Genomic DNA, 14,386 nt, shown 5'->3' on the forward strand with positions numbered 1-14,386 from the left:
TGTTATTTCGTCCTTACATGCGCGTTCGCTTCTAGCCGAACGACTGTTGCGGAGATCCGAAGAAAATGCAAGTGATTCGATTATCGTTTTAGTGGGACAGCTGAGATATAATTTAGTAGGTAAAATAACATATTTTCAAAAAATAATAAAATATATGGATATATAGTTTTATTGACTATCAGAAATGTATCTAATATAATCTCACCATAAAAGAGATTGGTCAACCACTGGCTTGCCTTCTAGGTTAAGGAATGTTCATCAAAAGAGCATATAGAACACATACATACATACATATAAGTATGTATAATATCTATAATCTATATTTATATATAAATTTAGTTGATTTTGATCTGACGTAGCAAGAAGTAAAAGAACTTGGAAATTGAATTACTAATTTATTATTCTTTATCAGAATTGAGTGGAAAAATACTTGTATAAATATAGCTGAACTAAATAAACAAAAATTACATAAATGCGAATTCAACGACTACTATATAGATTTAGAACATCAAAAAAGCTTGCAATATCATAAATTTGTGTTATTATTGTTATATCAAAAACTAGATGATTATGAAATGTTAGTTTTTTATGTAAATTTAATATAAATTATAATAATTACTATCAAAATTAGTTACAGTTACAATTTACATTTGGTTATAAATTAATTACAGTTACAATTAAAGTCATACTTCAAATATGACCTAATTGGTTTGTCATTGTAATTAGCATTTAGAAATGAACCTTCATTAGAGTAATAATTGCTGATTAATAAATTCTATAATATTCGTTCACACAGTGGATTATGTAAAACAACGCCTAAAGAAATATTGTTTTCGCAACTGCACTCATCATGTAATAATTGTGTTTAAAGAACTTCATGTAATTAAAATTGACATACATTCATTGACTGCTTGTATTTTTTTAACTTTTTCGCTGGCGATATAATCTCATTATTTGAATAGCTGTAATATCTGTCTTGCCAGAAAATATTTTTCATTTTAATAACTTCAAAAATTTATAGAAACTACAAATAATATAAAAATAATTTCTAATCAATAAACTTACGTTTAGCACACGGCTCAAATGTTTAATTTGTTTTATTATTTTCAAGGAACAGGGTAAAATATTCTTCTGATTCAGGCATTTTTCATTAAATGAAGATTTGTACTACGATGTAACTTTGAAAAGTTTCTTAATCTATGCCGATTTTCTTGTTTATATCGGTACGCATACAACGTTGATGCCGGTACGTATACAATGACATATCTCTGTTCACATACACGACAACTAATCACAATCGACCCGTATTGAAATGATTTCATCGAGAGCTAATGACGTTCGGGCGTAACGCATTTCCGTTTTATTTGTACGGATTTACACCCTAGTCGCGCCTAAAGAAGTTTTACTTCAATAATTTTGAAACAGTAAAAATTTTATCTTTATATAAACTAGCATCAAAATACAATGTAAAAATGACATTAAATCAATGTTTTTAAATGCATTATTCATTCTTATAAAATAAAATCTTTCTCTAAAAATCTTGTGCTTACTCAAACTTCCAGCTCTCCGTCAATTCAATATTACGCAGGCACATGTTATGCGTAACCTATCATACCGCGACATTCTGTGTCACTGTGTTATTGACGCTCAACCCGTTTGACAGAGAGAATCCTGCCTTGCAGAAAATTATGAACAAAATTGTAATGTTAATTTGTTTCGACAAGGTCATGGTTATTGCAACTTCTGATCAGTAATAATAAACTAGTGGTGCCTGGCATCGTGCCTTAATGCAAATTGCTGAAACTTCCCGTAGAGAAATTAAAATACAATAAAATATTTAAAAAATTAATGATATTTGAAAAAAATTAGGTCTTTGAGAATTTTGAAATTTTTGAAAAAAACTGTCTTTTTGGAAATTTTGTTTTGTTTAAATTTTGATTTTTTTTTAATTTTGAACTTTTTTGCATAACAATCGCGCCGCGTAGCTATTTTAGAGACGGCAAATTGAAGCGCGTAAGCGCTGTATCGTAGAATTAAAAACATTGACACGGAACCCATAGAAATGTAAACATCTAATAATTTGATGTGCATATGTCTAATTAACATTTTTGACCGTCAATTGGCATTTTTTTTCACTTTTTTCACTCGATCTCCAAAACCGATTGACCTGCCTTACCAAAAATTTAATCAGTTCTTTATCTTGTCAATACAAGTAAAATGTTCATCAAATTATTAAAATCCGACGCTCCGTTCTCTTCAAAACCAAGTTAACATTTTTCCAACGCTTCCTTATCAATAAGAACCGATTGCTTCTTAAAGCATTCAAATCGGTTGATCCGTGTTCCCGAAATCGTCGACGAAAATTTGTATCCGAACACACACACAGGCAAATATTTTGTCAAAACAAGTGAAACGTTTTTTGAATCATTCAAATCGGATGCTCCGTTCTCTCATAAACTGAATTATCATTTTTGACGTTTTTTGCTCCATAGTTTCGAAAGGGCCATACCTGTCTTTGAAAAAACTAATCAGCAATAGGAATCGAATGTTTTTCGAATCATTCAAATCAGTTGTTCTGTGTACTTGATCGTCTACAAAAATTTGTACCCACATATACACACACGCATCAATTTTTTCTAAGGTATGCCAAAACGCTCAGAAGTCTTTGAAACGTAAAAATACGCAAAAAAAATATTTTTATTTTTTGTGACTACTATTAACTTACTCTATGGAAAGTTAATAAAAAGAATTGAGAGAGAAGACGTAATCTATGTAGATCGAATTCGAAAGGTTTCCAAATAAATTGCGCCAAGGTCCACAAAGATGTAACTCTCGCACCTCGACAGTAATTTCATTATCATTGAAGCTGCACCAATTAAAACAAGCTCATTGCATATTAAAACTTATAAACCTGTCAAATAAATCCCGCTACAATTACTTATTCAATCAAAGGTTAAATGTTACATCGGAAGACAATGGTAACGTTACCGCACTTCGAAATTCTACCTCGCGCGAGATGTAGTTTGGCGCGGCCTTAACCAAGGCGAACAATGTAAGTGAGTTATTAAGTTGTTTTCCTCTGCATTATCGGAAAAATACAAAGATGTATTTAGATGAAGGACTCGAATCGTGATTTTATTCGACGGTGAACGGGTTGGCCGATAAAAACGACAATTGTAAATTTAATGGATTTGAACGTCCGCCGACTCTCAGCCGATGGATATTCGTCAATGTCATTGTCAACTCTGGAACGCGCGAGACTTGCAATCCATCGGTTCGATAAACTGTGACGAATCTTTCCGTAATTGCAAGAACGATGGTAATCAATCCGAATAAAAAATAGATAAGATATGTGATGGTAATTTATGATGCACTTTCAGTTTAATTGTTTAAAATTTGAATTTATAATATATTTGAAGGTATTAGCCGTAGGTGTTTTTTCACATCGGAGTCACCAATATGGTTTGACTTATTATTTATATATAAGCTAGAGCAAGGCTTTAAGGACCGCATGTGAAAAGATCCATCACCAATATATAATAATATCTCATAATCAGAAACAAGTAAAGATAAGAATTTTAACAACAATATCTGAAAGTAGAGGAAAAAAGATGTGTAATCAGCCATCGCCTTAAATTAAGCGATATAAATTAATTTCCCCTCGTTGTTAGTTCTTTTGGTTGTGAGCACTGTTGTTTAGTTTAAGAGTCTTTAATATAATTTTCAAGTATACGATATTTAATCACTTAATTAGATGTATTGTTAATTTCGAGTTAGATTCAACGCATGATTTTATATAACATCTAAAACAGCTTACGTGTAAGTGGGGTAAAAAGGACCAACTGAGCTTTTTTCCTGGCAAACACGTAAACAATAAAAAAAATAGTAAACAATAAAAATTCAATTAAAAAAGCAATGTCACAAAAGACAAGTTAAATAAATAGTGATTCCAACTCTGCTGTTGACTTTTTCTGACAGAATAGCAGATCTAGGTTATATACAGAGTCTCTCTAAAAAATGTACCTATAAAATTTATATTTTGCATTGGTTGAATAATTTAGCTATTATTTCGCAAAATCCTTTTAACATTAAAAATAAGACATTGGACCTGTTTGTTCTCTGGCTGTCCTATTTTACCTTGCTTATAAGATAAAAAGGTCCATGTGATAATTTTTTGAAAAACAGCGAAAAAGCACATTTCTACAATGACTTTTAGAATTAGCTGGGAGTTTTACTGCAATAGTAAGTAAAGAAGCAAATAAAGTTATAAATACATTTTTACAAGAAATAAATTAAATAAAAAGTTATTCTAACTCTGCTGATGATTTTCTCTCGCAAAAGACTAGATCTAGGTTATATACAGTGTCTCTGTAAAAATGTACCCATATAATTTATATTTTGCACTGGTTGAAGAATGTAGCTTTTATTTTGTAAAATTTCTTTAAAATTAAAAATAAGACATTGGACCTATATCCCCTGGCTGTTTCATTTTATCCCGCCTATGGGGTAAGGAGGACCACGTGACTAATTTTTGAAAAACAGCAAAAAAGCACATTTCTACAATGACTATTACAATTAGCTGGGAGTTTTACTGAACATGGTCAGATAGTTGTTTGTTTGATATCATTTATTTGTTGCTATTATTTTGTAAAATACTTTTAAATTTAAAAATAAGACATTGGACCTGTTTGCTCTCAGGCTGTCCCATTATACCCTGCTTATGAGATAAAAAGGTCCAAATTACTGAAAAACAGCAAACAAATACATTTCTAGAATGAAGAATTAGCTGGGATTTTTACTGAACATAGTCAGATAGTTGTTTGTTTGATATGTGTTATTTGTTATTATATAATTGTTTTGGTTTTCACGATATAATTGCTCAAAGTCAGAATGGACCTTTGTGCCCCGATAAATAAAATTATTTATCGAATTTCTCAATTTTTTTGCTAAATAAAAATCAAACTAATTTGCTATCATATTTTAACTAACACATTAGCAATGCAAAAAAATCCTTGCACAAATTCCATAAATAATAAAAATGCAGGGCAGTGTCGTATGATCACACCAGAACATATTTGAGTATATAATTAATTAAAAATATTTCTTGTTTACATTATAATTTAAAAATAATCAAAATATGCGCATATTATTATAATCAACCAAATAAATAAAATTATCTATGCTCCATCAAATACTACGTTTGAAAAAACTATACAACAGTACATATAAATTCACAAACAATGAACTTCTGTGTTCAAACAAAATATAAATTTTGACACTTTTAAGTGTTAAAAAGTTAATAGTATCATCTTTACGACCATGATACTATTTTATGAGCTTCCATATAATACTTTACGACTGTCATACATTAATTTCTTGTGAAACAATGAACCGCAAAGATGATGGACTTGTCAATCGTAGGAATATGACTTCATTATAAAATCTTATGGGAAGTACGACCGGTTTTTTTATTATTGTAAAGCGATTTATAAAACATTGTTTTTCCTTATTTAAAAGTCAACAGTTCAACTAGATTGCACGGTTAATGGAGTTTTTTGCAAACAGGAATTGAATATCAATTTACTTAGACGTGTAATTTTTGCATAATAAATGAAAAATGTTCTATAAATGTACTTATAATAAAATTTTAATTATTGATTTTAGAAGAGACGATATAATTTATGAGTATACTATATAAATACTACGAGTGTATATAATCAAGCTTTTTCTTGAAATATTGATCCATTATAATCAGATTATAAATTTTATACTATACCCTTCGTATATAACTTATACATCTATAATTTTATAATATTAAAGTATGATATAATTTGTTAGGCATCATATGATCGTTTTGTATATGTTTTTATTATTATTAATAAAACATAATTTTAAACTATTTTACATGTTTTTAAATCATTTTTTAAGTAGTTTTAAAAATCATATATTTAGATCAGTATTGTATCCCACTAAAGTAGAATTAATAAATGCAGTTATAATTTTAACAACTATTCTGTTACACATTATAATAACAATTATATAAAAAAGACATTGCATAAGATATTTTACTCAAAATTTCATTCTAATTTTATTTTGACATTGATTAATTTTTTAATTCAATCCAATTAAATTTTAATATCTATTGTATTTCTTATTAAAATCCAAATTTTTGATAGAGCAAAATAAGCAATTTAACAAAAAAATTTATAATCTAATTTTATTGTTTTTAAATAATCGTTTAACTATTGGTTAAATTTTTAACTCTTTATTACTTTATTTAATTCTGATATATATTGTATTTTTTATTAAGATCCAAAATTTATGATGGAGAAAAATAAGCATTTCTAACAAAAAATAATTAAAATGACAAAATAAATGTAATATTTTTTAAATAAAATTAGAAGAACAGAAAATATATTTGTTCATAGAATTTGTGTGGATTTTTCTATGCAGAATGGGATTTAAAGATCCGCGGGTAAAAAAGTCTACCAAAATTTTTCAACAACAATATTTGAAAGTAGAGGGTAAAAGATGTATAACCAGCCATCACCTTGATTCTCACGACATTGCTATCAGGAGATATACAACAATGTTTAAAAATCCATAACAAAAGTATTTTTTTTCATTGTTACTTTCATTGGTTGTGAGCACTGTTGTTTAGTTTACGAGACCTTGATATAATTTTTAAGTATAAGTTATTCAATTGTTTAATAACAAGTATAGTCAATTTTTAATTAGATTCCACAGCTTTTTATATAGATTCTATAAAAGTTTACACGTGGGTGGTGTAAGAGGGACCAACTGAACCTTTACCTTGGCAAAAGTGTAAACAATAACAAATAGTAAATAAAAAAGTAAATTAATTTAAACAAGCAATTTTCCAAGAGATAAATTAAATAAATAGTTATTTCAACTGCGATGTCAAATTTTTTTGACAAAATATCAGATCAAGGTTATATACAGTAATTTCTATAAAAAAATGTACCCATAAAATTTATATTTTGCATTGGTTGAATAATGTAGCTTTTATTTTGCAAAATCTCTTCAAAATTAAAAATGAGATATTGGACCTGTTTGACCACTGGTCGTCCTATTTTACCACGTCTTGAGTAAAAAAAAAAACAGATGACAAATTTTTGAAAAAATGAAAAAAAAAACGTTTTAAGAATGATAAATTATTTGAAAGTTTTACTGTACATAGTCAGATGATTATTTTTTTGATATGTGTTATATGTTGTGATATAATTGATTCGGTTTTCACAATATAATTGCTTAAAGTCAATTGGACCTATGTGAACCCTATATTATTTTATATAATTTTTTTATTACGTTGTAACAATTATATAAAAATAATAAGGCCTATAAAATTTCACTCTAAATTATGCCATATAAAATTTCATACACTTTTACTAACTCAATAAAAATGTAACACACTCATATGCGTAACGAACTAAATTTTCATCCCAACCGTGTAAAATCAAGGAGCGGCTAACTTTCATCTTCCGGAATATTTTAAAACACAAATCATCACCAAATAATTCGATCTACACAAAGATACATACGAAAGAGTAATATCTCCGTTTATATATTGTCTAAATACAATTCGAAGTTTTCTCCTGTGAATGACAAGTGTCTGGTAATTTGCATTATAGTACAAAATCCGTCCAAGTATTTCGCAAAGCAAAACATCGTTTGGCGATTTTTAATATGATGTGTTCGCAATACGCAACCGCGAACGGCGCGATTTTCAGATTATGTAATATTTGTATTGCGATCGTATCAATCGACACGCACAAATGAGGATTGTAATTAGTAAATTTGATATACAAGAGTAAAAAATAGAGTAAAGTAGTAATTTAACACACACACTGAGGGTTCAACACATTTTAAAGTAATCAGATTTAATAAACATGGGAGAGATGAGACTAATATATACGTGAAGAAGCAGTTAATATTTCATTAACGTGTGTATGTGTGGATACAATTTTTTGTCCACGATTTTAGAATCGCGGATCAACCGATTTGAATGATTCATACAACCTTCGATTTGTATTGACGCGGAGACAAGCTGATTAGTTTTTGGCAAAGGCAGGACTAGTCATTTCGGAGTAACCGAGCTAAATAGCAAAAAATTCCAATTGTTTAAATAGCGGGACATCCGATTAGAATGATTTCTTGTAAATATATGTATAAACGTCATCATCTAATTAATGAGCTGTTATATTTTATCTATAATATACAAGAAATGAAAGTTACGGTATTTATAGTATCTATTTAGAAATATTTAAAACAATTGTCCTTGTTTATTGATAACACAATTACACAAAAAAGTTGTCTGATTATTTAAGGATTAAAAGACTAGGAAACGACAGAAAATATACAATTTTAATTATCATGCAGAAAAATTTCTAGATCGTTGATTTCGTAGTTTGCACCACCACCAATTTATTTTTAAATTAAAACTTTTAACTAGTCATTAATTTTCATTTCTCTTATTCCTCTTAGTTCATAAGTTAATTGTAACTGGTAATTTTTTTTAACAAAAATCACAGACGTTAAAATATTATATAAGAGTCATAGCTATTTGTAGAATAATTGTATCTATTATTTTGTGTTTCAACAAGTTTTTATATTCATATAGACAAAAATAAAGAAACAACAACTCTTTCATCAATAATTACTCGTTATAAAAGTTTAATTAAATTGAAAAATAATTTATGTTTAATTGGCTAATTAAATATGAATACTCAGCAAATATAAGTACTGTAGAAAAATATTTATCGTTTTAGATTAAAAAATTATAACTATGACGAATATTATTTTAATGTTTGTATGATTGATTTTATTGATTACAGATTGCCTATAAATAAATAATTCCGATTTTATATTATTACAAAGAATCCACGAATGTATCATATTGAATAAGTTTGTAAATAAATTTAGTATGAGGTTTATTTAAATGCAAGATTTTTTATTAATATATTAATAATTGAGATGAATTATTTTACATGTGCAATAAATAAAAAAATATTTTGACGCGTTTGTAATTAATAATAACCTACAAGGGTTAACCGTATATTTATTCATTACTAATCTGTGAAGAAATATATAATATATATATATATATATATATAAAATATTGGTTTTTTATTTATATTTATTTGTATATTTTCCTTTTATATTTGTGTAAATTAAACACAATCTGATATTCTGACTAAAATTCAATCCCCCATTCCCCATCATTACAGCTTCAATATATTACTCATCGGCAGTAACCGATGTATAATAGACATTTTATAATTTTAAATTACAAACGTATTATTTCATGGCCTATAAACAAAGTTTATGAATTCATAATAAGCAATAAATAAAAATACGGTGCAATTATCCTCGCATAAATGAGACTTTCGCTATAAAGCTCACCGGAGCGTTTATTTCCGAAGAACGCGGACCAGATTAGCATTCATCAGTTAATTTATTTACCGATTATATCATTCATTACAGTCATCATAAATCTGCTTTGTATCCTTGATAATTTTGGATAAACAAATTATTAGGTCATTTGAAAAATAATTTCTTATTTAGTTGACATGTCCACTTTAGTTGCCTACTCTATATAAGCAATAATGCCTCCAAAGGTCCATATATTAAAGTGAAAACTGATATAACTACTGCCTGATGTAACCCTGTAATTTCAAGGCCTAACCTCTTGCCACTTGAGCCACGAGCTGGACCTTATAAAAAATTTAGTATTTGTAATTATCAGTTGTAATAAATAAACTAGTGGTGTATGGCATCGTGTCTTAAGGCAAATTGCTGAAACTTCCCGTACAGTAATTTGAAATTATTGAACGCTTTAAAAAAAAATTATCCGTTTTCTCAAAATTGCCATTCTTGTTACTTTTTACCCCGTATATACAAAACAGCATGTGACCTGACTGCTAAAAATTAATTAGCAAGTCTCCGCATCAATACAAATCGAATGCTTTTTGTATCATTCAAATCGGACATTCCCTTCTTACAAAATCGACATTCTTGTTACTTTTTAACCCGTATTTACGAAATGGCTGAACCTGACTTTGCCAAAGTTTCACATCCCGAAAGCTAAGATCTGATTAGTACTCGTATATATCAATTATTTTTTATTCAATAATAATTAATTAAAAATCTGTACTACATCCTTGAAATTTATTGCATTTCCAAGAGCACAATTCAGGAAAATTTTATCAATAGAACGAGACGTACTTGAAATTTTAATTCCGGATTAATAATACAGCAAAATTCATATCCAGTCGTATGTAAATAAACATTCATAAATGGTTCTATTTTTAAATATAGAGACCGATATATTTAACATGGAAATTTTATTGTGTCAGATTTGTTTATTTTCAAAGCATCCACGTGTTTACATATTTAATTAGAGGTTATCATAAAGATAGGTGTATAAATGCATCTAGTTAAAACTCAGAAAATAAACAAATCTATATATATATATATATATATATATATATATATATCTTATAAAAATATGATCTCGATACAGATCTCTATAATCAGTAAAATATGTGTTAAAAATAGTTCACTTCCTAACACCTAATTTGAAATATCTCGAATAACTTATTAAATATTAAATATCTTTAAAATTTTAAATATAGGTACATACATTTACATATTTATTTATTTATATCGTTGGATAAAATTAAACATGATATGCAATAAAAATCACATGTAAATCATTTAGCTTGTGGAATTTCTTTTAGTCAAAGGTTAAAATAATACATAATTATTAATTTGCAATTTTAATTCTAGAAATTAATTCTAGATCACACACGATCAATGTTAATCTATTAGAAATTATAATTTCAGTGTAAACGATTAACATTTAAATAAAATAAATATATATTATACCTTTTTTATATATATTATATATAAAAAACATACATTATATCAAATATTATAGTTTGTATTATGTTGTACAAGAGTACTTGGATAAATTATAATGCTTTGATTTATAGCTAAATTTAATAAAAAAAAATCTATTTGTAATTTGTCGAGTTGTAACAAAAAAAAAATAAAACACGATCACCTAGCTAAAATTTCTCCTGAGCAAAGGCCAAAAATGACTAAAATCGTCAAAACTGACCTAAAAATTTATGTAACACTTCCTGAATCTGATACAAAATTGATTTCAGATTTATATTTTTATCATCAAAATTCATTTATATAGTTCTACAACTATTATAACCAGAAAATTGTATATATTAACGATAACTTTTTAATTTAATAACAGAGAAATGAATAAATGAATATGATTAGCAAAATCCAGTAATTTTGTAGGTGAAATCTTCTCAGATGATAATATATTATGTAAATATTATTCTAGATTTTATGAATTATATTATTTTATTACTGATCAAACTGGTAAGGAATGAAATCGAATATTGCAAATAGATCTTGGTGGATAGAAGACGATTTTTTATCTATTTTGTAAAGAAATATTATATAAAAATGCAAATATAACTTGTATTATTACAAATAAAAAATAATAATAATATTATTATTATATTATAAATAGTAATAAAATTTAGTGCAAAACAAGTAGGTATTCGAGATAATCTATTAATAATCGATAAAATTGTAATTTCTATATTTATATAATACGATAATAAATTAAAACGTTAGTTTGATTTGTTTAATATTAGCATTTATAATAATTTAGTTTTAAATTAAAATAATTCTAGGTTATTATATTAACCAATCATTAATACGTGTGTATAAATCAAGTAGTATGAAATTCAGCACAAAACTTGTTGAATTTTTTAAAATTTAAAATCGTATTATAAACCTATATAATTTAACAATAAAACGGTAATTTCTGAAACGATTTAATTTTAGAAAAATCGTAGAGTACTTAATAAAACAATTTTATATATAAATAATTGCTTGTGATAATACATAAAACCAATAGCTGTGGTTTCTACAGGATGATGGTAATAATACTTAATTAAGATAATTATTATATAAAGCAATAAATTATTGTTTACAACAATTTTCTTAAACTGCGGCCAAGATCGTAACGGGAAACCTACTAAACATTATATCCTAATATATATTTATAAAAATCAATAAACTTTAAATGATCAAACTTTTTGCAAGATCAGCATGAGTCTGCAGAAATATTTTGTCAATAAATTATTTAATATATTATTCAAATTTTCAATAAACTCTGGTATAAGAGTCAAGGACACCGAAAAGCAAACATTCACTAATTTTGCTGAATCATTTTGTTTGAGAGTAGAGAATTTTGTGGAATTGATTACTAAATTATTATAAATATATATTATATGAATATTTTCAATATATATTTTTAATCACTATCAGAAGTTAACGTGTCCTATGAGCTATTTTGCTGACTGGTTAATCGACGTAACTTTTTTAGAGATGGCAACCCAAACGGTTGTTCTATCTCTATGTTAAAATTGCTGTAATACTAATGAATTTTTATTTATGCAACCGGGCTCTGTAAGGGCTATTTACACTTGGAAAAATATTGTCACCTACATTTTTATGTAAAAACTGAGGTCACTACTGCTTGGCATCGAGCTGCCTGAAGCGAAAACAAAATCAAAATCCTCTGGAAAATATTAATATCTACAGATATAATATTCCTTTACTATTGTGATAGTGAACTATTTAATTGCACTACCAATAATTACTCTAGTATGTCATTATGAATATATGATATTTCATATTAATTTTAATTGCATTGTGTCCGAGCTGTTATGTAATAATATGCACGATGTAGCATACATTCCCTACAGAAAATTAATTTTCAAATTTACTTTGCGCAAATCCATATTCTATTAGGAATTTAATAGGGTAGGGCGGGGCACAAAGGTCCAATTTAATTTTCAGTGACAACATGCACTTAACAAACAACTATCGAATTATGATCAGTAAAATTCGCACTAATTATAGAAATATGATTTTTTTATATCTGAATTTAATAATCTGAAATATCATCTGTACTTTTTTGCCTCATCGGCGGGGTAAGAAGGTCAGCCTGGAGGCATACAGATCCAACGACTTTTTTTTAATTTTAAAGATATTTTACGAAATAGTAACTATATAGTACATCCGATGCAACATATAAATTCTATGAGTACACTATGTACAAAGATTTTATTGTATACAACCTTGATCTGGTATTTCGAAAAAAATATTTGTCAGCCAAAGTCGAATAACTGTTAATTAAATTATTTCTTATAAAATTGATTTTTTTACATAAAGTCTTTTTACTTTAAATTCAAATTACATTAATTTGTTATTAGTTTATTGTTTGGGCCAAAAGATTGATAGGAGGGTTTAGGCCAATAAATGATTTAAGACTCTTTATTTTCAATCATTTGAATAGACATGTGTATTTACCTATCAAAGTAGTAAAAGTGATATTAAGAAAACTTTTCTTAAATAAATTAAAATTTGCATTTGTACGATGTAATTATAGTATAGGAGCCAGCAACGTTTTCAAAACAAGCATTTTAGTCAGGCTGGTTTTTTGGTATGTGGTCCTTGGTGCTCTCTCGGTTAGGGCAAGGGCCGTCTGGCAGCTGGAAGTGGTTGCGTTAATTAGTGCGCAGCCAATTTGTACAGCGCGATTTCAGAATTTTGAAAGTATTTTAGTCAGCCCAATTTTCGTTTTTTTGACTTCGAATAGGTTCACCAGACTCAAATTTTTTGTTGCCAGACATTTTGGGCGCTGCTAAATATGTGCCAGACGCCAATTTATTTATTAATTTTTTAAAAATTTCAAATCATTTTAGTCCGTCTGAAATTTTAGTATTATGTTCGTTAAGGGTAAAAACACGTAAAATTAATTTGCCAGACGTTTCTGCGGTTGTTAACCATGTCTGGCAAGCAAAAATGTCTGGAAATATGATACTAGTTTATAGCATTTTAGTCAGTCCAATTTTCATTTTTTGACTTGATATTTGATTTGATAACTTGAATAAGTTATCCAGATTCACATTTTTGTTGCCAGACATTTTGGGCGCTGCCAAATATGTGCCAGACGCCAATTTATTCATTAATTTTTTTTAAATTTCAAATCATTTTAGTCCGTCTGTAATTTTAATATTATATTCATTAAGGGTCAAGAAACATAAAATTAATTTGCCAGACGTTTCTGCGGTTGTTAAGCATGTCTGGCAACGAAAAAAGTTTGCCAATATGATACTAGTAGACAGAGTGAGACAATCGCTAAATACATTGGCGCGAATGAAACAAAAAACTATTATACTTGTAAGAGCGCCATACGTTTACTAGGCAGAAAACCATAAGAAAAATCAAGTAACTACATTAGACAGATGTGTTTGTTATAAACTTC

Source organism: Ctenocephalides felis, unplaced genomic scaffold (genome assembly GCF_003426905.1).
Source record: "Ctenocephalides felis isolate EL2017-DRISC unplaced genomic scaffold, ASM342690v1 CF-g0.4_SCAFFOLD_01886, whole genome shotgun sequence".
Classification (NCBI taxonomy): domain Eukaryota; kingdom Metazoa; phylum Arthropoda; class Insecta; order Siphonaptera; family Pulicidae; genus Ctenocephalides; species Ctenocephalides felis.